Below are 26,817 nucleotides of genomic sequence, written 5' to 3'. Positions count from 1 at the left end.
GAATTCTTGTTGAACAAATAAATGGATTAAAAAAAAAAAACGTAGTCTTGCATGATCCCGGAGTCACATAATCAAGTCCCGCATTGGGCTTCCTGCATGGAGCTGGCTTCTCCCTTTGCCGGTCTCACCGCCTCTCTTTCTTGGTGTCTGTCATGAATAAATAAATAAATAAAATATATATATATATATTTATATATAATATTTATATTATATATTTATATATAATATTTATATTATATATTTATATATATTTATATTATATATAATATAATTTAATTTATATATAATATATATATATTATATATATATAAAGTAGCCTTGTACATTTGCAAAATATTTTACGTAGGATGTAATAAGAAAGAATTTCTAGGGGCGCCTGGGTGGCTCAGTGGTTGAGCGTCTGCCTTAGGCTCAGGTCCTCATCCTGAGGTCCTGGGATCAAATCCCACATCCGGCTCCCTGTGTAGAGCCATTGAATAAATAAATAAAATCCTGAAAAAAGAAAGAATTTTTATAAGGAGGTGTTAGGACCAAGAACATTTCAGTCCATGTAGCAAAAAATGAAAATATCTGTATAGTGTGGCCTAACATGATGACAGAATGAACTGCCCTTCTACGTCACTCGACAAACCGCTTTGGGGTACAGACCTGCTCTCGTCACAGGAGAGGACCGCCTGTGCCCACGGTTCCCGCCCGGCCCGGGGCAGGGAACCTCCCCCACCAAGCCGGCGGGTCAGGAAAAGAGTGGGTGGGGACATGGAGCCGCGCAGGCCCTGCCCTTACCGTGAAGAGCTCCGGGCGGTCCTCAGCCAGACTGTCTGCCGGAAGTTAGGCCCGTCCTCCTCCAGGCCTCAGGGCCGCGGCGGCGTCCGTCCGCGCTTGCACGTGTTCCCGGAGGGCGGCCTCCTGTCGAGGCTGCTGTCGCGACCGAGGCCCTTTTGCGCTCCTCGTGCAGCCGTAAAGCGCCTCGCTGGAACTTTGCGACGGGAGCCTGGGAGGGACACCTCGCCGCGCGCAGCCGCAGAGCCCCTCGGCAGCAGGGCGGCGCTTCGAGCGCTCGGGACGGCCGCGGCCCCAGGCGACCTCCGCGTGCAGAAGGCCCGGGGCGCACGCGCAACCCGTGTGCGGACGCCCAGAGAAAAGAGAAAACACGTTGGCTTCCGCCTCCTAGGACCCCGCACGCCCACTTTTGTAGGAGAATGTCACTTTTTGTGGAGGGACAGGTGGTGGGTGGGTGTTGAGGCTCCATAAGACATTGCTGTGCCCAGACAGTCGATGGTGGACTCCGTGTAAAGGATTCGGGAGACGTGGCTGCGCGGGGAGCACTGGGGAGCACTGGGGAGCGACCGTAGCCTCCGCAGCCAGGATCCGCAGGCGGCTGGCTTTCTCCGGGAGCCTGAGGTGAGGCCCCTAGAGCTCGGCGCACGCGGCCTCTGGCTGGGGAGGTGGCCCTGGGCCGTCGCCAGCACCGCCAGCTGCAAGGCCTCCTCCGGGAAGTGGGAGACAGCAGCAACGTTATGCGTGGGGCCCCTGAGATGATGTCCTTCTCCTTCCTCCAGGCCGGCTTTACGTCGTAGGCAGCATCGTGCTGCTCCGTGAGTACGGGGAGCCAGCGGGCCTGGCGCCAACTGTGAAGTGCAGTCTCATTCCTCCTGCAGGCGTGCAAGTACCTAGGTATGTGGGTTAGCGGCCACCTCAGGACCTCACGTGCAAGTACCCAGGTATGTGGGTTAGCGGCGACTTCAGGACCTCCCATGCAAGTACCCGGGTGTGTGGGTTGGCGGCGACCTCAGGACCTCCCGTGCAAGTACCCGGGTGTGTGGGTTGGCGGCGACCTCAGGACCTCCCGTGCAAGTACCCGGGTGTGTGGGTTGGCGGCGACCTCAGGACCTCCCGTGCAAGTACCCGGGTGTGTGGGTTAATGGCGACCTCAGGACCGCCCGTGCAAGTACCCGAGTGTGTGGGTTAATGGCGACCTCAGGACCGCCCGTGCAAGTACCCGGATGTGTGGGTTAATGGCGACCTCAGGACCGCCCGTGCAAGTACCCGGATGTGTGGGTTAATGGCGACCTCAGGACCGCCCGTGCAAGTACCCGGGTGTGTGGGTTGGCGGCCACCTCAGGACCTCCCATGCAAGTACCCGGGTGTGTGGGTTAATGGTGACCTCAGGACCGCCCGTGCAAGTACCCGGGTGTGTGGGTTGGCGGCCACCTCAGGACCTCCCGTGCAAGTACCCAGGTGTGTGTGTTAATGGTGACCTTAGGACCGCCCGTGCAAGTACCCGGGTGTGTGGGTTGGCGGCCACCTCAGGACCTCCCATGCAAGTACCCGGGTGTGTGTGTTAATGGTGACCTTAGGACCGCCCGTGCAAGTACCCGGGTGTGTGGGTTGGCGGCCACCTCAGGACCTCCCATGCAAGTACCCGGGTGTGTGGGTTAGGGGCGACCTCAGGACCTCCCGTGCAAGTACCCAGGTGTGTGGGTTGGCGGCCACCTCAGGACCTCCTGTGCAAGTACCCGGGTGTGTGGGTTGGCGGTGACCTCAGGACCTCTTGTGCAAGTACACAGGTATGTGGATTAGCAGCGACCTAAGGGCTTCACTTCCTCCAGGCAGTGGCTGTCGGGCCCACAGGCTCAGTCAAGGATAGCAGCGCAGACGCAGGTGGGGAGGGGAGCTCTTTGTTATCTTCTTCCAAGCTTTCTTAATCTTGGTCTTTTCCACCTTTGGGAAATCTCATTTAAGTGGCGACACAATTCCAGGCTTCTTGCCCTTCTTGCCTGGCTCACCCAATTGTAGCTCCATGTCAAAATTGAGTGAGATTAAGTGTGAATTTTGTTCATCAAATTTTAATGCATTAATCATGTCAATGTAGCGTTTCATCCTAGTCTTAGAGAGGAGGCCTTTTGGCTTTAATTGCAAGGAGAATTATCTTTATGGTTCTTAAATATAAAAGACAGTTAATAGCAATGTGTATGTTTGGTGGCTTATGATGTTCAAAACAACACATTTTAAGAATTCTGTACCATTTTGTCTTTAATCTTTTTTTTTGTTTAATCTTATTTTAGATATACAGATTTAATTATTCTGGGCGTGATAAAACTAACACACTTATGAACACAAAATTTGGGGGTAACAATTTATTTTTTAAAGATTTTATTTATTCGTTCATGAGAGACACAGAGAGAGAGAGGCAGAGACACAGGTAGAGGGAAAAGCAGGCTTCACACAGGAAGCCTGATGTGGGATTTGATCCCAAGACCCCAAGATCACGCCCTTGGCCCAAGGCAGGCAGTAAACCACTGAGCCACCCAGGGATCCTGGAGATAACAATTTAGAAAGATATTTGTAGATGTCAATGTTTACCATGGTAGAAAATTTAAATTTCTTTTTGTTTCCATGTTAAGAAATAATATATACAATACTTAAGAAAAACTCTTACAGAAAGCAATTGAGAAGTTAATATTTGTCATTAAAACTGAACTACCAGGGGCAGTCCGGGTGGCTCAGCAGTTTAGCACAGCCTTCAGCTCAGGGCCGGATCCTGGAGACCCTGGATCAAGTCTCACGTCGGGCTCCCTGCATGAAGCCTGCTTCTCCTTCTGCCTGTGTCTCTGTGCCTCTCTCTTTCTCTCTCTGTGTCTCTCATGAATAAATGAATAGAATCTTAAAAAAAAAAAAAAAAAAACTGAACTACCAAATGCCTTAAATTCAGTTACAGAAGTGGTATTATTTTATACATCTTTAATTCTATTTAACAGGATAATATGCATGGTTTCTTCTTCCACCGAGATCCCCCAATAACCAAGTTTAGAAAACTGAAAAAGGATAAGGTGCTATTTAAATAACTCCGATAATTTAAAATCATTCAACATATTACAGTTTATGTTTTTACTAATATAAATCATTTTCTCTCAAAAAAAGGTAAATATATCTAATGGCTATTTTTCTTCTCTCCTATGTAACTCAGTTTTACTCTTTTTTAAATTTCATTTATTTATTCATGCATATTACACGTATTTGTGAGTCATTTCAAATCCTCTTCTTTCTAAAACATTTTTGTGGTTTTATTGACATCATTTACCAAGAATTTATAATATAATGTACTATTTATGAGTATTTCTTCAGTTTTATCCTTTATACTCTGGTTTCATAATATCAATTTTTTCATCACATTATATATCGTTATTTATGTGTATGCTGTATTTCATTTAATAAACAAAACTAATTATCATTTAAATATTACAGAACTTTAACTACTTAAATAGTTTTACAGAAGTATGTAATTTCAGAATATTTTTCCATGACTACATTTTTACTTTAGTAATCTCACTATAACTGTAATAGTAAATGTACACTTTGACATTACACATTTATGTGATAAAACTTCTTTTATGACAGAATTTTTTTCTACTTTATGAATATGTTAATAAAAAGTAAAAATGTATCTGAACAGATATACATAAATAATTCATAATGCAGTCATGTCTGTGAATAAAATATAAATTCAGAATATTTTCAGTGATAATATTTTATTTTTAAAATTGGATTATGGTATGTTATTCAGTAAAGTTTCACTAATTTAGTGATATAGAAAATAATATAAAGATTTTTTCATACCCTATTGGAAATCAGAGATCAACAGTAGAGAAATTTTTATGGCCTTACATTTTTGCATTTAAACTCCCCAGATATATTATTGCCTAATAAACACTGATGTTTCATCTAAATACTTCACCCTATTTGATTACTAACCATTTAAAACTAGTAATGGTTAATTTCTATATTTCTTTTTATTTTACCTATGAAAAGCAAACAAATAAAAGAGTTCAAAGATAATATATGATTTGGGAAACATATCCCAAAAAATCCTATTCTAAGAATCAGACCACTGAATGTTCAGCATTGCCTAATGTTTAGCAAATGGCTAAACATAATGCAGCTTTTCAAATTTTAAGTTCTTCAGTACTTGTAAAAGATATGTGTATGAAGGAGGGATCAAAAGTAATGAAAAAATTTGGTAAACATCTAGAGAATTCAAATTCCTAGCGTCAGCTTTTACTGCTTTAATTTTTCCCTAATGCAAGGTTTCCCTAATGCCAGGTCTAGGACTGTCAAGATCTCTTTGCATGCTTAAGATTTGGTTAACACTAACCTGCAATCCAACTGGCATCTGTTAAAATGTTCTACATAGAAGCCCTACTAACTGGAGGTCATACTGATATTTATGTAGGGCCAAGTTGATTCATGCTGATTTGGGAAAACTCTAAACTTATCTCTGGGGATACTGGATGTTGGCTTTGACTTTTGACCAAGATAAGAGCTACGGGATTTATAATGTGCAGTTTAAAGCCTAAAATTCTTCCAGACACCTCTCAGTTTAGGTTTATTATGTTTTTTTTACCTGGTGTAGCTTGTTAGACACCTGGTTAAACTACATGGCCACAGTGTGTAATTCCCCTTTCTGACTTCTGTCTTGAGCTTCTCATGAGGCCAAGATTCCTTCCACAGATCTTGATGGTTCAGTTGATACGGAAGCCTAGCTCTTGTTCCATTAAGGATCCTGGGGAGGTTGCACTTGGATATGTTTCAGATCCCCACACTTGCCTGTATTCTTTTCCATTTGCTATATCTTATTTTTACTTTTAAATAAAAAGTGTTATGTGAATATTTTGTGAGAAGTATAATGAGTCCTTTAAACTATTGAAATTTGGGAAATCTATGTAGTATTTCACCTTTTCAGGGTTACAACAAGGATAAGGCAAGCCATGAGTCTAAGGCACAAAATTTTAGGAGGCACTCACTTGCAAGAATCTGAGGGTTCTTCCTTTAATTCTTTGTTGTGGGTTCCACATTTGCCTCATTCTAGTCCAAGACATGCTATCTCTACCCCTAGTCCCAAGTCTTTCTAATTAAATACATACCTCAGACTTCGACCTCTATCACCAACTTATCTTTATTGTCGTTTCTGTCTTTGTGTTACCTCAGACAAGGTATTCTTAATGAATTTTCAATTATAAATTCATTAAAATCTATATATCTTTAATGCTCTCTATAGTGATTGCCATCAAAACAATTTTGAATACTCTTCTGAAGTAAGTTAGGCTAAAATTTTAGTAAGAAAATAAAGGAATGGATTACTGTTGCCATTAAAACAATTTTAAATATTCTTTTGAAGCAAATTATGCTAAAATTTTAGTGAGAAAAAAATGATTTGGAATCGGCCTCAATTATTTTAATTCTAGAAATCTTCCCAAAGTAGTAGGGTATTGTGTCTATTGTTTCTCACCCAGAAGTTTCATACAATGGTGGCAATATCTTACAAAGTGAAAGGATTAGGAGCACTTTGGCAAACTATTAGGTGTGGCATCCCACACATTAGAAGGTAGAGCCCTGAAGTACAAATAACTCAAAGGGAAAAACATTAGTCTTTGGTCCATAGCACTTGTTAAAATATTCATACTATTTAGTTGATGATAATTATGTGTTAAAATAGAAAATATGATAAAGTCTAAGAGTTCATAAAAAATGTCACAAATTCAGAGTATTTTGAACAATTTCAAGTTTAAAATATTCTTTGTAACCTCAATTGATATCCTTCTTGAATTAGCTTCCACAAGGACTCATAAACCTAAAAGATTCATTTTAATTGTGATGGCATTTTCCCACCATGAGCTAGCCCATTAAAATTACACAGAATGAGATTACAGGTAAAGTTCTCAGCTGTTGGTTAATTCTCAAGCCAAGATAAAATCATTTAATGCCAAATATCCTGCTATGATTTAAAGAAACCATATAAAATACTTGTCAGTGGAATGTGAAACTGTTAAGTGCTTTTCTTGGGGGCTTGGCTTGATATCTAGCACAGTAACATATTTTTAGTATAGAAGACTATTTAGAATAAAGTCCTAGGAAAATATTTCCTCTTTTTAGTAACTTATCTGTTCAACACTGATAAATTTAATATTACAGTTTACTTTAATCTTTATTTTCCCTAGTAAGAAGGCAATGGGTTAAAAAAAGTTTTATCTTCTAAATACTAATTTCTTAAATAGATATCATTTGTCAATGATAAAGTAGTGCAGAAATTCATATAAATATATTTTGTTGGAAACCAATATTTAGGGAGCCCTGGGTGGTTCAGCAGTTTAGCGCCTGCCTTTGGCCCAGGGCATGATCCTGGAGTCCTGGGTTTGAGTCCCACATCAGGCTCCCTGCATGGAGCCTGCTTTTCCCTCTGCCTGTGTCTCTGCCTCTCTGTGTCTTTCATGAATGAATGAATGAATGAATGAATAAATAAATAATAAATAAAATCTTTAAAAAAAAAGGAAACCAATATTCATGCTATATAGAATGCTATTCTAATATATAGGTCAAACCATTTATCATCCATGAAGAACTGTATATCCTAAAATGACTCATAATAATAGACTAAAGTCTCATTGTTAATTAATTGTATATTAATCAATTTTATAAACATGCTGTTGTACTTCAATTTTCATTTTTATTATGTTTACAGTGTACTGTTACATAAGGCATAGAATAAGTATGGAACAAAAACATGGATTTTGAAAGCAATAGTCTGTTTACAAACTTCAGTGCACATTGTCTTGTAAAATCAAAAATTTTTCCTCCTTCAGCACCGATTTCCTCCTCTAAAAATGAGACCATTCCTACATAGGGCTATTTTAAGATTAGGTTTCCTATTTTACAAACCATAAGATTTTACAATGATATAAGTGAAGCCCATGAAAGAAGTCACATACAAAGGTAAACAATTGTCTTAATAGATAAAGTTCATTAAATCCAGTTATAGATGGCTGATGAGCTACATCAATGTTTCAGTCTTAATACATAAACTAATTAAATTGTATATATATGGATCTTCATCTTCCATCATGATTTTAGAGGTCTAGTAGAAGTGTTGCTAGCACTCTTCCAGTAAAAAAAGAATACAACAATTCTTAAATCTGTCAACAAACAAATGGATGAAGTGTTACAAAATACTATGTATCATATATATTGTGTATATATATATTTTATTTTTTATTTATTTTTTATTGTATATATATTTTATATGTGTATACTATACAGCCATTTAAAAAAAGGAAATTCCACCATTTTTGACAACATGGATGAAACTTCAATATATCATGCTAAACGAAATAAGCCATTACATGATCTCACTTATATATGGGATCAAAAAAAAAAAAAAACAGAAACAGGAGATCAGGATGGTAGCTGCCAGAATTGGAGGATGGAGGGTATCAGAGTTGGGCAGAAGTAGTCAAGAGACTACTTTCAGTAAGATTAACAAGTTTTGGAAATATAAGGTAAAATATGATGACTGTAGATAACAATACTGTGTTGTATACTTAAAAATTTCTGAGTATATCTTAAAAGAAAAAATTATAAGTGAAGGAATGAATGTTAACTTATTTTACTTATCATGTTGCAATATATAATTTGTTATGCACTTTAAACTTGAAGCAATGTTATTGGGTGATTATATCACTATAAAATTAGAAAAAATCAAAATTCCAAATATTATGAAAGAAATAATATAGAGAAAGAAGCTTTGTTGATGGATTCAAGGATTCAATATTGCTAATGTGTTCATCTCCCCATTTTGATCTGTAGATCCAATGGAATTCCAATCAAAACCTTACCATATATTTTGGATATATTTACAAGCTAATTCTTATATTTATATGGAAAGTCAAAGATCCCTGAAATTCCATAAATATTTTTCAATAGGTAAAACTGTTTTTCAAAAAGAACCATAAATTTGAGTCTCGGACTACCCAATTTCAAATATTATTATAAAGCTACAGTAATCAGAACAGTATTTCCAAAGCACAAAGGATTTTCCTTCAGTCTTCACAGTGAGAAGCTAGTGGGAATCATGGAGGTGAAGCTCATGAACGTGTGGGGGCCCTCCTAACACTGGGCTTCCCAGAGATTTTAACTTCAAGATACTCCACACTGAGCTTCCAGCAGTTCTTCAAGCACACTGTAAGTTTACCTACTGATACTGGCAACAACAATGGCTTTTGCTACCAGTGAGTTGTTATTCTCTGTGATTCTCTATAGCTGCCTTTCTCTTCAGATTTGGGGCAGCAGCTTGCCCTGTGGCCTCTATTCTCTGATGAATCTTTAAAGAGTTGTTTTGCAGCTTGTTTAGTTTTATCTAATTGTGACACTGGGAGTGCTACTTCTACACTATTTACATGTTAGAGCAGAAATTTACACTAGTACCTTTTAGAAACAAAATAGTCTAGGAGGCTTAAATTTTTTATATGTTATTCTAAGGAAAATAGTTTTCATTGTATCTGACAAAAGCTAATAATTAAATGAATCCTAACTGACTTGGTATTATATATATTAATCACATTTTGACCTAAGAAAGCTATATACAATGTGGAGAGTACTGCTTTAGTTTGTTGGCTATCTGAAAAATTGAATCTGTCTAATTTGCCAGTTTATTTTAAATATGTTTAAACTATCTACTCTACACAAGATGAAATGGACTATTGATCTTGCTTCAAATTTTCCTTAACGTGTATACACAATAATCCCCAATCCTAGAATAATCTTCAGATTCTTTATATCTCTGCCTCAATACTTTTTTATTTACTTTCAAGGGGTTTCATTTTAGTGTAAAGATGATGTTAAAATGAAATTCCTAGGTGGGAATGCAGTAGAGCGTTCAATTCTTGACTTTATCTCCAAGATAACTATGGTGTTGCCTGTTCATTGTTCCTATAATTTTCTCTTTATGGTGATCTCCATATATGGAAGCATAAACAAGCACAACGGTAAGTCTCTTAAGTTGCAGCCATATTCCTCCTTGTCTTAATTTTTGGCAGTAGCTGTATTTCATCATGATAATGAAAGTCAATTACCCCTACTAATGTAGGAACAATTTCTGTTGCCCGGCACTAATAGCCCAAAGTAACCAGATAATAGACATAGGTTTAGTTGAACACTTTCTGTATTTCCAGGTAGAAAAACTCTTGCCCAGGAAATCAAAACCAAGAAATCAAAAAGAAATTTTTTAACAGAGTTGAAAATGTAGGGAATAAATTCCCTGGGGTGTCACTGAGAGGAGCTATTATAACTTCCATTCCTTGGTTCTAAGCCAGTAATGCTGAAACAGTCTATATTTTGCTCACAGCAATATACTGAGCTAGTCTAGTCATTAAGTGGAACTAGTATTTTTCTTTCTTTGATACCTGGTCTTAGGCAACTACCTGTAAAGTGGGCGGTATAAACAATGCAATAGTGATGGGTAACAAGTGGGTCTAGGCCACCTATTTATATAATACAATTTTGTTCTTTTTAATTGCCTGAGCTATAGAAAAGGACATCATTTCTGTTACATAATAAACTGGTGTGGAGTCACTCAAACTTATTATTTTGGAAAATATGCATTTGTGATGAGCATCTCCAAGCCCTCTCTTTACCTAATGTCTTGAGGCTAATACCAGGACCTTAGAGTCTGAGATAGATCCACAAACTTTTTCAATTGAAGGATAATTCTTTGTTGCACATAACATGACATTGCTTAAGAATTCCAGAAGTATATGCTGCAAATCTCCCACTAGGTCAGCCCAAAATTCCATATGGTACCTGTTTTCCCTAGATGTATCTAGTATCTAGCATCATGGCGTCTACAGAACCATATGGCTCAAGTGACAGTACTACTTAGTAACATAGTTGTTTTTCTTTTTTAATTTTTTTAGTACCATAGTTTTAAATAGATATAGTCTTCTCTCTTGCTCTTGGCCCACTCAGAGCCGCAAACCTGATTCAGATGTTATCAATAATGAAGGACAGGAATGATGCTCTCTATACATTGTCCACAGGATCTTGCCATCAAACTTTACTGTGACAAAGAGAAAATTTAATATAGCTGCAAGGCCAAGTGTATGTGTACTGCTCTCTATCCTGAGGAAATCTAAATGGTTTCTGATTCCCCTTGTGGATTGAGGTTGATAGGAACACCTTAGTAGCTATTTGGCAAGTGCTCGAGTTTGTGGGATATGTTTTAATAAATATACTAAATTCATTACAGCTGAGACTATCATATAGTTAAGGTTAAAATAGACTACTCTCCTCTGCTATGATCTATTTGCTTTTGCGGGGATTAAAGTATTGAATTAAGTGAGGATACGATGGGGACTATCATCCTTGTACCCTTTAAGAAGTTTGTACTACGCTTTGCTGTTCTAATTAGTATTGCTGTTGGTACTCTATTTTGAGTGGGTATTAGAGGTATCATGTGCTTCTGATACCATAACTCTGAAACCCACAAGTTAAGAACCAAAATGAGGATTCTGAGAGTGCCTAAGTGTAAACCATAGAAATATCCTAGATTCACAGACCTATTGAAAAAACTGTGAAATGCGTTGGACTGGTATTTGAATTATCACTCTAAACAGGGGGCAAAGGTACAGGAGGACTGATGACTTCTGAATTCCTTGGTATCAATTCAGTGTCAGCTCAGACTCTGCATCCAAGGGTCCTGTGAAGATCTGAACTTTCTCGTATTTAGTTATTATGAAAGATGGTGGTAGGTTCCTGTGAAGAAATATTATTGACCATTGTGATGCATACTTCCTGTGATTTTATAGGGCCCTTCTTCAAGGAGACCCAGCCTTCCATTAAATCAATGAACTCTAGGTCTCAGAAGTGGTTTATACCTAGAGACTGTACGTGGGATAGTGCTTTGTAATTGTCAACTGACACAGTTAGAAATCTTGATCTTTTCTGGTTATACATGTCAAGAAATATTTGTATGGGGTTTACATTTTTCTTGTCTCCTGAAGAACCATGCATGGTTTATTTCAAATTGTCATGAATCCCTGTAGGTCAAGGTCTCCTGGTATGTATTCTGGCTTGCTATCCATCACATCTGTCATACCTTTTACAATTAGGTGTTGCTACTTAGTCTGAGATACTGAAATTCTCTTATTCCCAATGGTAATAGGGAGCCAGATTTCATAGCAGCATACGAGAGACATCAGTCCTGGCCTATAATAATGCAAAGGAAAGCTGAGGGGAAGTGGGAAATGATTGATTGGCTGGGATTTTAAAGAATTTTTCTCATACAGTTGTGGAGACTTGGTAAGTTCAGAATCTACAGGGTAGGCCGTGGGTTAGAGTTTCAGTTTGAGCTCAAAGACAGTCCTTTGGCAAAATTTCCTCCTCTTCCAGGGAGATTTTTTTTTTTTTTTTCCTTTAAGGCCTTGAAATGGACAAGATACACCCACATTATTGAGGATAATCTGCTTTACTCAAAGTCTACTAATTTAAATGTTAGTCTTGTCTAAAAATTACCTTCACAGAAATATCTAGAATCATGTTTAGCCAAGTAGCTGGGTACTGTAACCTAGCCAAGTTAACACATAAAATAAACAACCATAGGTGGTAAAAGTAAGAATTGTAAAACTATATTTTTCGGGGTTCATAACCCAGTTACGTTATGGCTATAAATAACTTCACTTTCCTGTAATTCAAATGCTTTAGTTGTAAAATGTGGATAAGAATAGTATCTATTATCAGAGGCCAAATATGAAGATTAAAGGAGTTAATATGAAAAAAGGTCTCAATGTAGTGAATAATACATTGTAAAATGCTCCAAAATGTAGCTCTGATTGTTGTTAAGAGTTTGGAAGAAAATAGTCTTGTTTGTTTTTTTTTTAAGATTGTATTTCCTTATTCGTGAGAGACACACAGAGACAGGCAGAGACATAGGCAGAGGTAGCAGCAGGCTCTCTTCAGGGAGCCCAATGTGGGACTTGATCCCAGTACCCCAGGATCGTGACCTGAGCCGAAGACAGATGCTCAACCACTGACATGAAGGTGCCCCAGAAAATAGCTTTTGTAGAACATTTTTGTACAATAAATGTCAACTTTCTATCAACTTTTTAATTTTGATAATTTCATATGATTAATTCTCTGGCTTTAAACCTCTTTGTATGATTTGTAACTCAGCCTTAAATATATGGAAGCAATGTGTTTAAGGAAACAAATGGAGCAAGAGATTTTAGGAACAATTAATTCTACGTTTAGTTATGTTTATGTTAAGGTAGTTATTTATTTTTAAAATATTTATATTTTAAATTTATAATCCTATAGTTAATTTCATAATGATTTTTCAAATTATTAGAATAGTGAATTAAATATTTTGAATTATAATTTTTATTAAATCATCCTTATAATTTTAATATAATGAATTTTTAAAACTTCCTATACAACTTTATCAGCGGAGGAGGGATAGTGTTTTAGTATTTTGATTGATATTTATTCTCCCTACTAATACATTTTGTTCTACATTGATCTTATTTTTCTCTTCTTTTTCATTCTTGTTTTATTATTTCTGCAAAATTGTTATATATTTAGCTTATTTTCCTTATTATTCAGTACTTAATAACAATATAATTCTAGATACATCTTAGGGATTTTGCTGCATAAATTATCCACTTTTATTACTTTAATACTCTCTATTTTAATTTGTTAGGATAAAAGTTATTTAAATTTTGGTAGTTTTAGAGACTATTTTTATTGCTTTATGGTTATAGAATACAGACCTTTTTTTTTTTTCCCCTAAACATTCTTCAGATTGCTGCAAATCTTTGGTTAATTTCCAGAACTATATTTTAGTAGAGGAGAGAATTTATGGAGGACCTTCCTCTCTCAGGTTCACTGATGTTACCCTTTAAATCTTTTCTCTCTATTAACTTTGAGGATCTTTCATATTCTGTATACAATTTTTGTCAGAATGTTCTTTGCAAAAAAAAAATGGTTTCTTGACTTCATTTTTTTAGCATTGCCTTTAGAATAAAATTTTTATAATGTCAATGCAATTTAATTGATTAAGATTTTTTCCTACATAATTTGTGACTTTGGTATTAATTTGTGCAAAATCATGAGTATTTTTTCCTATATTTTATTCTGAAAAGTTATTGTTTTACTTTATAAATTTACATGGATTATCCATTTGAATGAATTTTCATATACATTATGAAGATTAAATCCAAGTTTATTTTTGAATATTTATGTCCAGTTATTCTACACCATTTTCTGAAAAGATTGTTCTTTCTCTACAAGAATACTTTTGCATTGTTGTCAAAAATCATTTGGCTATAGTTTTGTAAGTATATTTCCATTTTATCCAATTTGTTACATTCATTTATGTGTTTATCTCCTTTAGCAATTTAACACTGCCTTTATTCCTGTAGAGGAAATCATTAATCAGATAACTATTTTTTAGCTATTTTATTCTATTCTCTCTACTTTGGCTTTTTATATAACTTTTATAATTAGCTTGTAAATATGTACATAATTCTTACTGATTTTATAGATTAAGTTGGATCAGGACTAGGTGTAGTCTTTCAGGCCAAGAATAAGTTATGCAGAGGATCCCTGGGTGGCTCAGCAGTTTAGCACCTGCCTAAAGCCCAGAGCATGATCCTGGAGTCCCGGGATCAGGTCCCACATCAGGCTCCCTGAATGGAGCCTACTTCTCTCTCTGCCTGTGTCTTTGCCTCTGTGTGTGTGTGTGTGTGTGTGTGTGTGTGTGTGTGTCTCATGAATAAATAAGTAAAATCTTAAAAAAAAAAAGAGTAAGTTATGCATATACATTAGTAGGTCTTTTTTTCATTTATTTCATTATATTTTCCATTTTAAGCATGTGATACCTATAGATTGTTTTATGAGAGACTGTACTAAATGTTTTTTTTAATTATTATTTTTGTCTCTATTTGTTAGCATTTAGAAGTTGATTTGTGTGTGTGTTCTAGTCTAATTTATAAGTTTGCTAAACTCATTGATTTTAGAAGCATTTATTTTCTTTTTCTAGATTCCTTGGTGTGTGTTTGTTTTTTTAAATTTTTTTATTGGAGTTCAATTTGCCAACATTTAGCATAACACCCAGTGCTCATCCCGCCAAGTGCCCCCCTCAGTGCTCATCACCCAGTCACCCCAACCCCCCGCCCACCTCCCTTTCCACTACCCCTTGTTCATTTCCCAGAGTTAGGTGTCTCTCATGTTTTGTCACCTTCACTGATATTTTCATTCATTTTCTCTCCTTTCCCTTTATTCCCTTTCACTAATTTTTATATTCCCCGTCCTTGGTGTTTTCTAAGTAGAAAATTATGTTTTTCCAAATAGGGACAGTTTATGTCTTACTTTCCAAACTGTATGATTTTTAGTCAGTTTTTGTTTTGTTTTGTTTTTCCTTTCCTGATGGCTCTGATCTACACTTCTGCCTTACGGCTTTGACCTACACTCCTATTCCAATACAGTAGGAATAGTGAGCAAGGACATACTGCATTGTCTTTGACCCCAAGAGAACAGCATACAGCCATTTACTATTAATTTTGTTATCACTAAGAATTTTTGCCAGTGTTTGTTACTTAGTTGAAGAAATTCTCTTATGTTCTTGGATTGTTGAGAGTGTTAAGTGTTGAATTTTGTTAAACTCTTTCTGTATTAATTGATATGATAGTGTCCTTTTTGCTTTTTAGACTATGAATATGATTATTTTATTGCTAGATTTTTCAAATATCAAACCTGCTAAGTTTTCTGAGATAAATCTCACTTGATTATGATATTATTCTTTTATGTATTGGTGTATTCAATTTTCTAATATTTTGTGGGGATTTTTTATATCTATACTCATTACACTTTATCTTTTGTTATTTGAATTTTTTGTTTTGTTGTTTCTTGTTTGATTCATTTTTATACTCTTCTTATGCAGTTTTTGCTTTCCTTTCCTTCCTACTTTATAGATGATAATGTGGTTGAATTGGTGCTATTTTTTTTCCTTAAAAGTTTGATAGCTTATGATATCCCTTTTAAAAACACCTAAACTATGACATCAAAAATATAAAACATGGTGGGGGAGAGAAGAAATGTAGTGTAATAATGCATTCAACCTTATGTTATCAACTTAAAATAGACTGTTATAAATAAAAGTTTACCTATTTAAACCTCATAGTAACTACAAAACAAAAACCTATAGTAGATGCACAAAAAATAAAGAGAAGGAATCCAGGCATACTACTCAAGAAAACCATCATACCTCAAAGGAAGGGAGTAAGAGAAGAAAGGAACAGATAGGAACCACAAAATAGCCAGAAAACAATTAACAAAAGGCTATAACTATATACATATCAATAATTACTTAAATGTAAGTGAAATAAGTTCTTCAATCAAAAGACATAGGATGACTCAATGGAAAAAAAATCAAGACACATCTATGTGCTGCCTACAAGAAGCTCACATTGGATATAAGGACATGGATATAAGGACATGCACAGACTGAAAGTGAAATGATAGAAAAAGATATTCCAGGCAATGGAAATCAAAAGAAAGCTGGAGTCACTATACTCATAGCAGACAAATTTTAAGACAAAGACTGTAATAAGAGTCAAAGAAGGGCAATACATAATGATAAAGGGATAAACCCAACAAGAATATATAACATTTGTAAATGTTTATTCATCCATAATAGAAAGCACCAAATATACAAAGCAAATGTTAACATGCCTAAAGAGAGAACTAGAGAGCAATACAATAATAGGAGTACATTAATATCCCATTTCCAATCACAGACAGGAAAATCAATACAGCAATATTGACTTTAATGACACATTAAACCTGATAGACCTAAATGGTATCTCAGAATGTTGTGTCCAAAAGCAACAGAACACACATTTTTTTCAATTGTATATGGAACATTCTTCAAGATATAGAGCACATGTCAAGCCATGAAACAAGTCTGAATATGTTTAAGAAGACTGAAATCATATGAAGCATATTCTCTGATCACAAATGTCTGAAACTAAAAGTGAATTATAGGAAGAAAACTAGAAAATCCATAACTATGTGTAGATTAAACAATATGCTAGTGGTGAACTGATGGGTCAGAGATGAAATAAAAAATGAAATAGAAACATAACCTGAGAAAAATGAAAATTCAACAAACCAAAACTTAGGGGTTGCACCAAAAGCAGCTCTAAGAGGGAATTTTATAGCGATAAATGCCTCCGTCAAGAAATATGAGAAATCTCAAACAACCTAACTTTACACCACCAGGAACTTGGAAATGAACAAAGCCTAAAGTCAAAGAAAATAACAAAGATCAGAGCAGAAATAAATGAAATAGATAGACCCTGAAAAGACAATAGAAAAAAAATAGTGAAACTAGGAGCTGATTCTCAGAAAAAATAAACAAAATTGATCAACCCCTAACTAAACTCACCAAGAAAAAGAGAGAGTACCCATATAAAATAAAAAATGAAAGACATCACAACAGATACCATAGAAATACAAAGGATCATAAGAAACTCCTATGAACAACTATACACCAACAAATTTGACAATTTGGAAAAAATAAAGTCCCAGCAACATACATCCTATCAAGACTGAATAGTGAGGGGAAGCCCCGGTGGCACAGCAGGTTTAGCGCTGCCTGCAGCCTAAGGCATGATCCTGGAGACCCTGGATCGAGTCCTATGTCAGGCTCTCTGCATGGTGCCTGCTTCTCCCTCTGTGTCTCTGCCTCTCTCTCTCTCTCTCTCTCTGTGTCTCTATGAATAAATAAATAAGTAATCTTAAAAAAAAAAGACAATAGTGAGGAAAAAGAAAATCTGAACAGACCAATTAGTAGTAAGGAGAATAAGTCATCAAAAACCTCTCCACAAAGAAAAGTCCATGACCAGTGGCTTCCCTGGTCTACCAAATTCAAAGAAGAATTCTACCAAACATTCAAAGAAGAATTAATACTAATTCACTTCAATCTCTTCCAAAAATATAAGGTGAATTAACACTTTCAAACTCATTTTACAAGACCAGCATTACCCTGATACTGAAACAAACAAGGACACCTAAAGAAAATTACAGACCAGTATCCCTAATGAACATAGACACAAAAATATTCAACAAAATATTAGCACACCAAATTCAAAAATACCTTAAAAGGATCATACGTCATGATCAGATGGTATTTATTTCAGTGATACAAGGAACATTCAACACCCACAAAACAATCGATGTCATATACTGTATTAACAAAATGGGAGATTAAAATCATATGATCATCTCAATAGATACATAGAGAACATTTGACAAAATTCAACATCTATTTACGATAAAAAAAAAACCTCTCAATAAGATGGGCACAGAAGCAACACACCTCAACATCATAAAGGCCATATATAACAAGCTCACAGCTAATATATTCAATGGTGAAAAGCTGAAAGATTTCCTTCTAATTTCAGGAAAAGACAGAATACACAACCATTTTTATTCAAGATTATATTGGAAGTCTTAGCCAAAGCAATTAGGAAAGAAAAAATACATAAAAGATGTCCAAATTGGAATGGAAGAGGTAAAACTGTCACTCTATGCAGATTACATATAAAAAGACCTGAAAACACCAAAATCTGAAAGAACTAATAAATGAATTCAGTAGAGTTTCAGGATACAAAACCAAAATACAGAAACCTGTTGCATTTCTATCCATTAATGATGGACTATGAGAAAGAGAAATGAAGAAAACTAACTCACTTATAATCGCTTCAAAAAGAAGAAAATATCTGGTAATAACTTTAACTAAGATTAAAGACCTATACACTGAAAACTAATGAAAAAATTGAAGACACAAATAAATGGAAAGTCATTCCATGCTCATGGATTGGAAGAATTAATATTATTGAAATGTCCATACCACCCAAAGCAATGTACAGATTAAATGCAATTCTTATCAAAATTTCAATGGCATTTTTCACAGAAATAGAACAATCTGAAAGTTTGTATGGAATCATAAAAGACCTCAAGTAGCCAAAGCAGTCTTGAGAAAGAACAAAGGTAGAAACATCATGCTCTCTGATTTCAAACTACTTTACAAAGCAATAGTAATCAAAGCAGTATGGTATTGGCAAACAACAGATACATAGATCAACAGAACAGAATAGAGTCCAGAAATAAATCCATATGCATATATGGTTAATTAATTAATGATAAAGAAAAAATATGCAATGGGGAAAGGACAATCTCTTCAATAAATGGTATTGGGAAAAAAAAAGGACTACTATTGTATGCCATACACAAAAATTAACTCAAAATTAAGAAAACTGGAATGTAAGATCTGAAATAAAATTCCTGGAGGAAATCATAATTGGTAAGCTCCTTGACATTGGTCTTGGCAATGATTTTTTTAAATCTAATACCAAAAGCAAAGGCAACAAAAGCAAAAATAATTAAGTGAGACTACATCAAACTAAAAATCTCTGCATAGCAAAGGAAACCATCAACAAAATGGAAAAGCAGCCTCTGAGTAGGAGAAAATGTTTTCAAATCATATGTCTGATAAGGGTTTAATATTAAAAATACATGAAGAATGCATATAACTCAATTGCAAAAATAAAATCAATTCAATTAAAAAAATTGGCTGAAGATTTAAATATTTTTCCAAAGACAGGTGGCCAAATGAAAAATATGTTCAACATCACTAATCAACAGAGAGATCGCTTCACACTTGTTAGACGGTATTATCAAAAAGACAAGAAATAACAAGTGTTGGTGAGGATGTGGAGAATAAGGAACCCTTGTGCACTTTTGGTAGAAATGTAAATCAGTGAAGCCACAATGGAAAACAGATGGAGGTTCCTAAAATATTTAAAATAGAACCACCATTTGATCCAACAATTGAACTTCTGGTTATTTATCTAAAGAAAATTAAAACCCTGAGTTGAAAATATGTATATACTCCCATGTTCTTCGCATTATTTACAGTAGCTAAGATAGGGAAATAGAGGAAGTGTCCTTGGATAGATAAATGTATAAAGAAACTGTGGTAGATATACATATACAATGAAATATTATTCAATCACAAAAAGAATGAAATTTTTCTATTTGCAAAAGCATGGATGGACCTTAAGGGCATTATACTAAGTGAAATAAATGAATCAGAGAAAGGCAAACACCGTATGATCTCACGTATTTGTGGAATCTAAAAACAAAACACAAGCTCATAAATAAAAAAAAATAGATTGGTGGTTGAAGAAGGGTTTGGGGGGGTGGGTGGTGTGAGGGATATAAGAGAGTGGGTAAAATAGTGAAGGTAGTCAAAAGATAGAAATTTCTGGTTATAAAATAAATAAGTCATGGATATGTAATGTACAGCATGATAACTAAGTTAATAATATACCATATTTCATGTTTGAATGTTATTAAGAGAGTAGATCCTAAAAGTTCTCATCACAAGAAAAATTATTTTTGTAACTATGTTGGTGTCTGATGTTAACCAGATGTATTGTGGAGGTTATTTTGCAATGTATACAAATATTCAGTATTCATGTTATATACTTGAAACTAATATAATGTATGTCATATAAAAGTATGCTTGTCAGAATTTACCATTGAAAGCATCAGTGGCCAGATACTTGTTTTTCAAAGTATTTTTAACTCAATTAAATTTCTTCATGATTTATAGATATATATATTATTTTTTTTATCTTGACTGTGTGTGTAAATTTGTGATTTGGGGGAAAATTAGCTGATTTAAGCAAATTTGAATTTCTGAGCATGGAGTTCATAATATGCTCTTACTATCCTATAGAATCTAGTTATATTCCCTCTTTTGTGTCTTCTTTCTTTTTAAATATTTATCAAATTCTTTGATTATTTTTAAAGAACTTGGCTTAGTTTTCTAAAACCCCAGATAATAAAAGGGTAAATTTTTGTTGTTCTCTCTTTTGTGCGTATGTGTTTCTTTAGTACCTTGAGAAATATGTTGAATTGTTGAAGACAAGACTTGGATATTTTTTAATTATCTGGCAAAACATCACCATAAAATATTATTACAGTGAACTTTGCCATACTTCCTTAATGTAGGTATCTTTATATATATAGCTTAACCAGTATGGAATTAAGAGCTGTTTTACATGATATTGGTTAATGTTTCTCAATCTTAGCTGAAAAGTTTTAAGAAATTTTGAAAATTCAATTAATTAGTGAAAATCAATTTAATGAGGGTATAGGTACGACCTATTGTCATTACTGAAGACTCTCCAGGTGATTCCAATATGCAACAAATTTTATAAAATCTAACATAGACCCTATACTCCCTCAATGAAATAATTATGTATATTTATGAAACAACTAAGTTTTAATATGATGTGATTCTATAACTAAAAATAAATAAATATATATATATCACAATTAAATTTCATTTCTGCTATTGGTTTTAATATACCAATCATTCTCTGACTCTAGTGAGAACTCATTGTTAATATATGTACAATAATATGGTATGGTAGCCTCATAGAACTAAGCTGGCATGATGAACTTCCACCTGGGTTAAAAACAGTTCTAAAAGGATTTATTTCCATGTGTCTACCTCTATTCTGAGGGTAATCTGTGAAGAGTAGGAAGAATGAAGAGCATTATTTGTAGGTAATGGTTGTGCTGATATAAAATATATAAGCTCACTAGATGTTAAAAAGAAGAAAACAAGGTAGAGATAAGTTTAAATAAAGGAAAAACAAATATGAGAATTTGTGAGGAACTCACTTCTTTATTTCCTCTTATGTGAGAAAAAGAAGAACAAATATTTGACTGAAAGAAAAACTCAGAAAATGACCCAAGTCAAATTAGAGATTTTCTCAGTAAAATTTTCTAATTTTACTCTTAGTTGCTCTGTGCCTTTTTATGCCTTTATTTTATTTATTTTATTTTATCTGAATTTGAATTTCTGTGGTCTTTGAACATATTCTGTTTCTGAGTTCAATTCTCATGATATGGAAACTCAGTTTCTTCTCTGGAGTCCAATAAATGCAATATGTATTCAGTGACTTCCTGTAAAGACTAAGTCTCTGTTAAATATAGATAGAAATTTTTTAAAAACTAAATATAATCTTACTGCTAGAAATTCATCCACTCTACATGCAAAATAAAGATTTACAGGTGAAAGAGTAAGTTCCAGAATGGCTGATACAGACATTAAAAGGAACAGCAAATGAGCAAGGTGCATTGATGAAGACTACATGGACCTCACTCTGTGATTAGGTACTTTAAATAAGATGTCTACTTTTTTTTAATTAAGAAAGAGACATTCACATTTTCCTATGAACTGTCAGCATTCTGTACATGCATGAAACATAACACGATATTGTATTTATTTGCCTCCACATCTAGAATAAAAGTTATATGATTAAAGAAGTTATGAATTGAATTTTTTTGTCTTTAATGACAGAAATGAGTTTGATACTTTTTCTCAGATAAATTCATGTATTTCTTCAATAGATTTTGCCTAACCAGATGATCTATAATACAACATTTTGGGGATTCTAATGTGTACAATATTCAAACTAAGATTTCATCAATAATGTTCTCCAATCTATTTAAAAAATAAGTTTATATTCTACATCAGAAAAGATTGTACTAACAATCAGTGACATCAGTTATTGATTTGAACATTTTGCTCTGAAATTATACAACTGAAAGGGGCCATGTCCTTATGTCTGTGAGCTGGTGACCTCATTGATTTTTGTCTGACACCTGAAATCCATGTGTGCTATTCCTCCTGCCTATCTTAATTCCCAAGGATGTATGCTTTCTACTATGAAAGACTGTCTCAACCATTCCCATTTAGTAAAACAAGGTAAATTCAGTATCACATTTACTAAGACCATCAAGTATTGTTTGTATTCGTTGCCAATTTCTCTTTTTGGTAGTGACCATAAATTCTGCTTTATATAGTGGAAATTATAAATAGTAGAGTGTGTAAGATACAGCAACAGGGTGCATTTTTTTCCAGAGAAGGCAGGAAATGAACATGAGGTAGAGTTTGGGATTGAGGAGATGAAAGGAGCTAACTAGTAAGTTCTGAAAGAAGAAACAATATTCTAGTGACATTGAACAGAAGAAACCCCAACACCTGATGATGGGTTATATGTGAAACTAAAGAAATGGAAAGGGCAAATGTAATTCTTTTTTTCTTTTTTAATTCCTATTGTTGGCTTTCTTCCCTTAATCTATCCCTAAAGATTGAATTAGTGTCTCTCAGGAATCTGTGATTTATTTTTCTTTTTCAACATAACATCAGCAGTCAGTTCTATATTACCTTTTGTTTTTCTACCATCTATGTATTCATACTTCCTAATTTATATTTCTAGCTCAGGTATCTATTGAGAGCTAATCAATTTAAACTAACTAGTGGTCTTCTGTACTTAGATTTTTTTTTAAAGGGACTTCCAATTCAACACTAAAAGATATTCGTTACTTATCCTCCAAATCTAGTATTTCTTCAGTATTGTTTTCTCAACATTTAGCAGTAGTATTCATTCAGAATGAGGGAAAGTTATTAACATACTGATATGGAAAGTTTTCATTTTTATATATATGTTTGCACGTTTTTGTATACATATCAATTTTTTGAAGTTATTATAAATCAACCATGAAAATTGCCCCTTATGTAGAAAAAAATAGGGCCTAAAATATTAAAATAATATTGCAGTGAAGATTAGAAATAATTTATTCATATAATCCTGTACTTATTTGGATATTTTTAATACTTTTCAACAGAATTGATTCAGATTTTTTTTTTAAAGATTTATTTATTTATTCATGATAGACAGAGAGAGAAAGAGGCAGAGACACAGGAGGAGGGAGAAGCAGGCTCCATGCACCGGGAGCCCGACGTGGGATTCGATCCCGGGTCTCCAGGATCGCGCCCTGGGCCAAAGGCAGGCGCCAAACCGCTGCGCCACCCAGGGATCCCTGATTCAGATTTTTAAAAATAAAGTTACCAATCCATAACATTGTTTCAGTTATTCTTATTTTCTTATTAACTATATAATCTTCAATATGACTCTAATCATGGTTCAAACATTCTTCACTGGCAGTATTCTAATATTTTACATGATATTAAACACTTTATTAAAAAATAAAAATATCACATTTTAAAGCCTTTCCTGGTTACTCCCTTTGCAATTGCAGTTCAACACATATTAGGTCATTATCTTTGAGGATTCAGCTGTCACACTGTGATCTTGCTGTAAGGAGAGCAAAGATTGTTTGTTATATTGACAGTTAATTAACAGCCTTAGTTTTGAATGGTCTGGTGATATTTAAAAAGACAAGAAAAATAAGCATGGGGAAAATTGCTTTTAAAAGAAATCACAGAAAAGTCTTTTCTGTAATTCAAGTGCTCCTATGGATAGTCTCATACATATGAAGTTAAACCCTGGTTTTGTTTACAGTGCCGACATTGCTCATGATGTAATCTATATTCTAACTTCTGAAAACTGCAAACTACATATCATTGTCCACTGTAGTCTGATACATGATAAGACATGGTTTAATGTTGCCTTTGTGTATATGAAATTCAGCAGTGGTATTGATTTTTTTTTTCAAAACATTTCTAAGGTGTTTCATAGAAAATTATAGGAAAAATGGATAGTTCATAAAGTATTACAATGAAAAAAAAAAAAAAAAGTATTACAATGATTCTTGGGAGCCCTGGTGGCTCAGCAGTTTAGCGCCGCCTTTAGCCCAGGGTGTGATCCTGGAGACCCAAGATCAAGTCCCACGTCAGGCTTCCTGCAATGGAGCCTGCTTCTCCCTCTGCCTATGTCTCTGCCACTCTTTCTCTCTGTGTCTCTCCTGAATAAATAAATAAAATCTTAAATAAATAAATAAATAAATAAATAAATAAATAGTAATTAAATGAATGAATGATTTATTCTGGATCTGTCAGTGGCCTTTTATTTTTTTTTATTTTTTTTTTTTTGTCAGTGGCCTTTTAAATAAGAATTTTTAAGTCTACCAAAATTTAAAATCTTCTTTAGAAGATTCTCACTAAGCTCAAAGACTGAGCTACAACTTATGTCATCAAAGGCTATGAGTACTGAAAAATACAGCACAAATTAGGAAAACTATCAATTGGACCCCATTAATTGAATTCCACACACAATTAAATGGAACTGCATCCTCTTATTTTTAACCTTCAAATTTCATTATTGAATTGAATGTTTTATTGATATTTAGACTAGATTTTAATTTGTGGATTAAACATATATGAAATCATTCTATCTATCTTTCAGGGACACCTGGGTGGCTCAGTGGTTGAGCATCTCCCTTCAGCTCAGGGCACGATCCCAGGATCCAGGATCGAGTCCTGCATTGGAATCCCTGTGAGGAGCCTGCTTCTTCCTCTGCCTGTGTCTCTGCCTCTGTGTGTGTGTGTGTGTGTCTCATGAATAAATAAATCTTAAAAAAATAAATCTATATTTCATTTATGGAAAACTAGCCTAGTATGTAGCTGTATCCCACTAACGTATGAAATCAATGTGATTCATAAAGCAAAAAAACAGTACAACCGGTATTCATATTTTACTGTGAATTCAAACCTAAAATATGAGCATTAATCTATCTTTCCACAGAATTTGAGTTCTTATCAACCTGATGTATGACTCATTTTATGTGGAAATAGCTATAACAATTATTGTGGGATCAACCTCTGTTACTGTTCTTACCTTCATCATCTCACCATGGGTGAGAAACTTCCTTTTACATTATATTGATGCCATCTTTCATGCTGGGCATAGCTTTCATTTCGATTGGTTTATGTGCTTTTCTTCTACTCCCACAATTTCGTTGAAAATTGCAGAGAAGTAACATAATGATATTCCATATGTTTACATGAATCTATTCTTAAAGGCCTGTTCCAAAATTCTTCATTGCTTTGGTCACCAGTCCTATATATAGTATCATTGTTACAGTCTTCAAATTTAAACTATGTCACCTTTCTGAAAGATCATTCTAATTTTTCTCATTGAAGAATACCCTCATGAATTGTTCAGGATTGTCCAGCCCCTCTCTTAACCTGAGCCCTTAGACAAATATGTGCTAACCAGGATGCTGCAATTATTTGAGGAATTCTATCCTTGTAATGAGTTTCATCCCATGCTGTCTTTTCGTTGAGCTCAACATCTGCAGCTGCAGGGCTGCTGGTTTCTCCTGTAGAGGTTGGGTGTTGCATATTTTTAATGAGTATGAGAGGTCCACTAACTCCCTATTCATAAGTCTAATTGTAAACATATTCATACTTAATTCTGTAGGCTCTGTGGCCAAGCTATCAAGACATCGTATGAAGCTGATGAAGCAATAGAACTAGAAATTATACTAGTTATTTATGCTGGCTCTGAATAAAATAACTTAATAATGTAAGTTTAATCTTAAGATTCATTTAAAATGATACCTTTGAAAATTAATAATACCTCTCTCTGTTAGTGAGTGGATAGTATGAGAAATTTGACATCATAAAAGCAAATAATCAAATATATCCAATGTCTGATATCTGTTTCCTATTTTTATTTTTTCCTGATCAGATTTTATAAAATAAATTATGCATTTAGTATTATCATAATTTCTATATATGCCCTTTCACGATTTGGACATAAAGGCTTTTGTTTGTGAAGATTTTCCTACCTACCACTGCTTCTATAATGATCAATACTGAGACTGAGAGCTAACAAATATTTCAGCTACTGATAGTGAATATTTAGATGTTTTCCTTCTGAGACATTTAAGAAAATAATTATACTTTATGGCATTACTTGCAACATCTAAAAGAAATATGCAAGGTTTTGTTAGTGTTTTATTTCACAGTTATTCTTATTGAGAAGACAAATATTTTTTCCTTTAGAAAGATATGGCCACATGTGTTAAACTGTTAAGCTCTAAGCATTTTATTTTGAAGTTTTCAGCACAGATAAATATCCATATATTATTAAAGTTGGATAT

The 26,817-nt window shown here is 34.7% G+C and overlaps 1 long non-coding RNA gene across 2 annotated transcripts; it reads left to right on the top strand.

The window, feature by feature from the left end:
• Positions 1 to 1,021: 1,021 nt before the first annotated feature.
• Positions 1,022 to 26,311, top strand: LOC112658616 (uncharacterized). 2 transcript variants are annotated; one of them, XR_003135827.3, is made up of 5 exons: positions 1,022 to 1,401; positions 1,560 to 1,721; positions 20,788 to 20,900; positions 21,968 to 22,077; positions 25,116 to 26,311. It is a non-coding gene; the product is annotated as an uncharacterized LOC112658616 (long non-coding RNA). The 2 variants fall into 2 exon arrangements; XR_003135828.3 differs by lacking the exons at positions 20,788 to 20,900; positions 21,968 to 22,077 and having other exon boundaries at positions 1,030 to 1,401; positions 25,116 to 26,303.
• Positions 26,312 to 26,817: the final 506 nt, after the last annotated feature.

This window comes from Canis lupus, chromosome 12 (assembly GCF_003254725.2).
Source record: "Canis lupus dingo isolate Sandy chromosome 12, ASM325472v2, whole genome shotgun sequence".
In the NCBI taxonomy this organism is placed as follows: Eukaryota; Metazoa; Chordata; class Mammalia; order Carnivora; family Canidae; genus Canis; species Canis lupus.
Note: the sequence above shows the minus strand (reverse complement) of the source record. Positions and strands in the feature narration are given on the sequence as shown.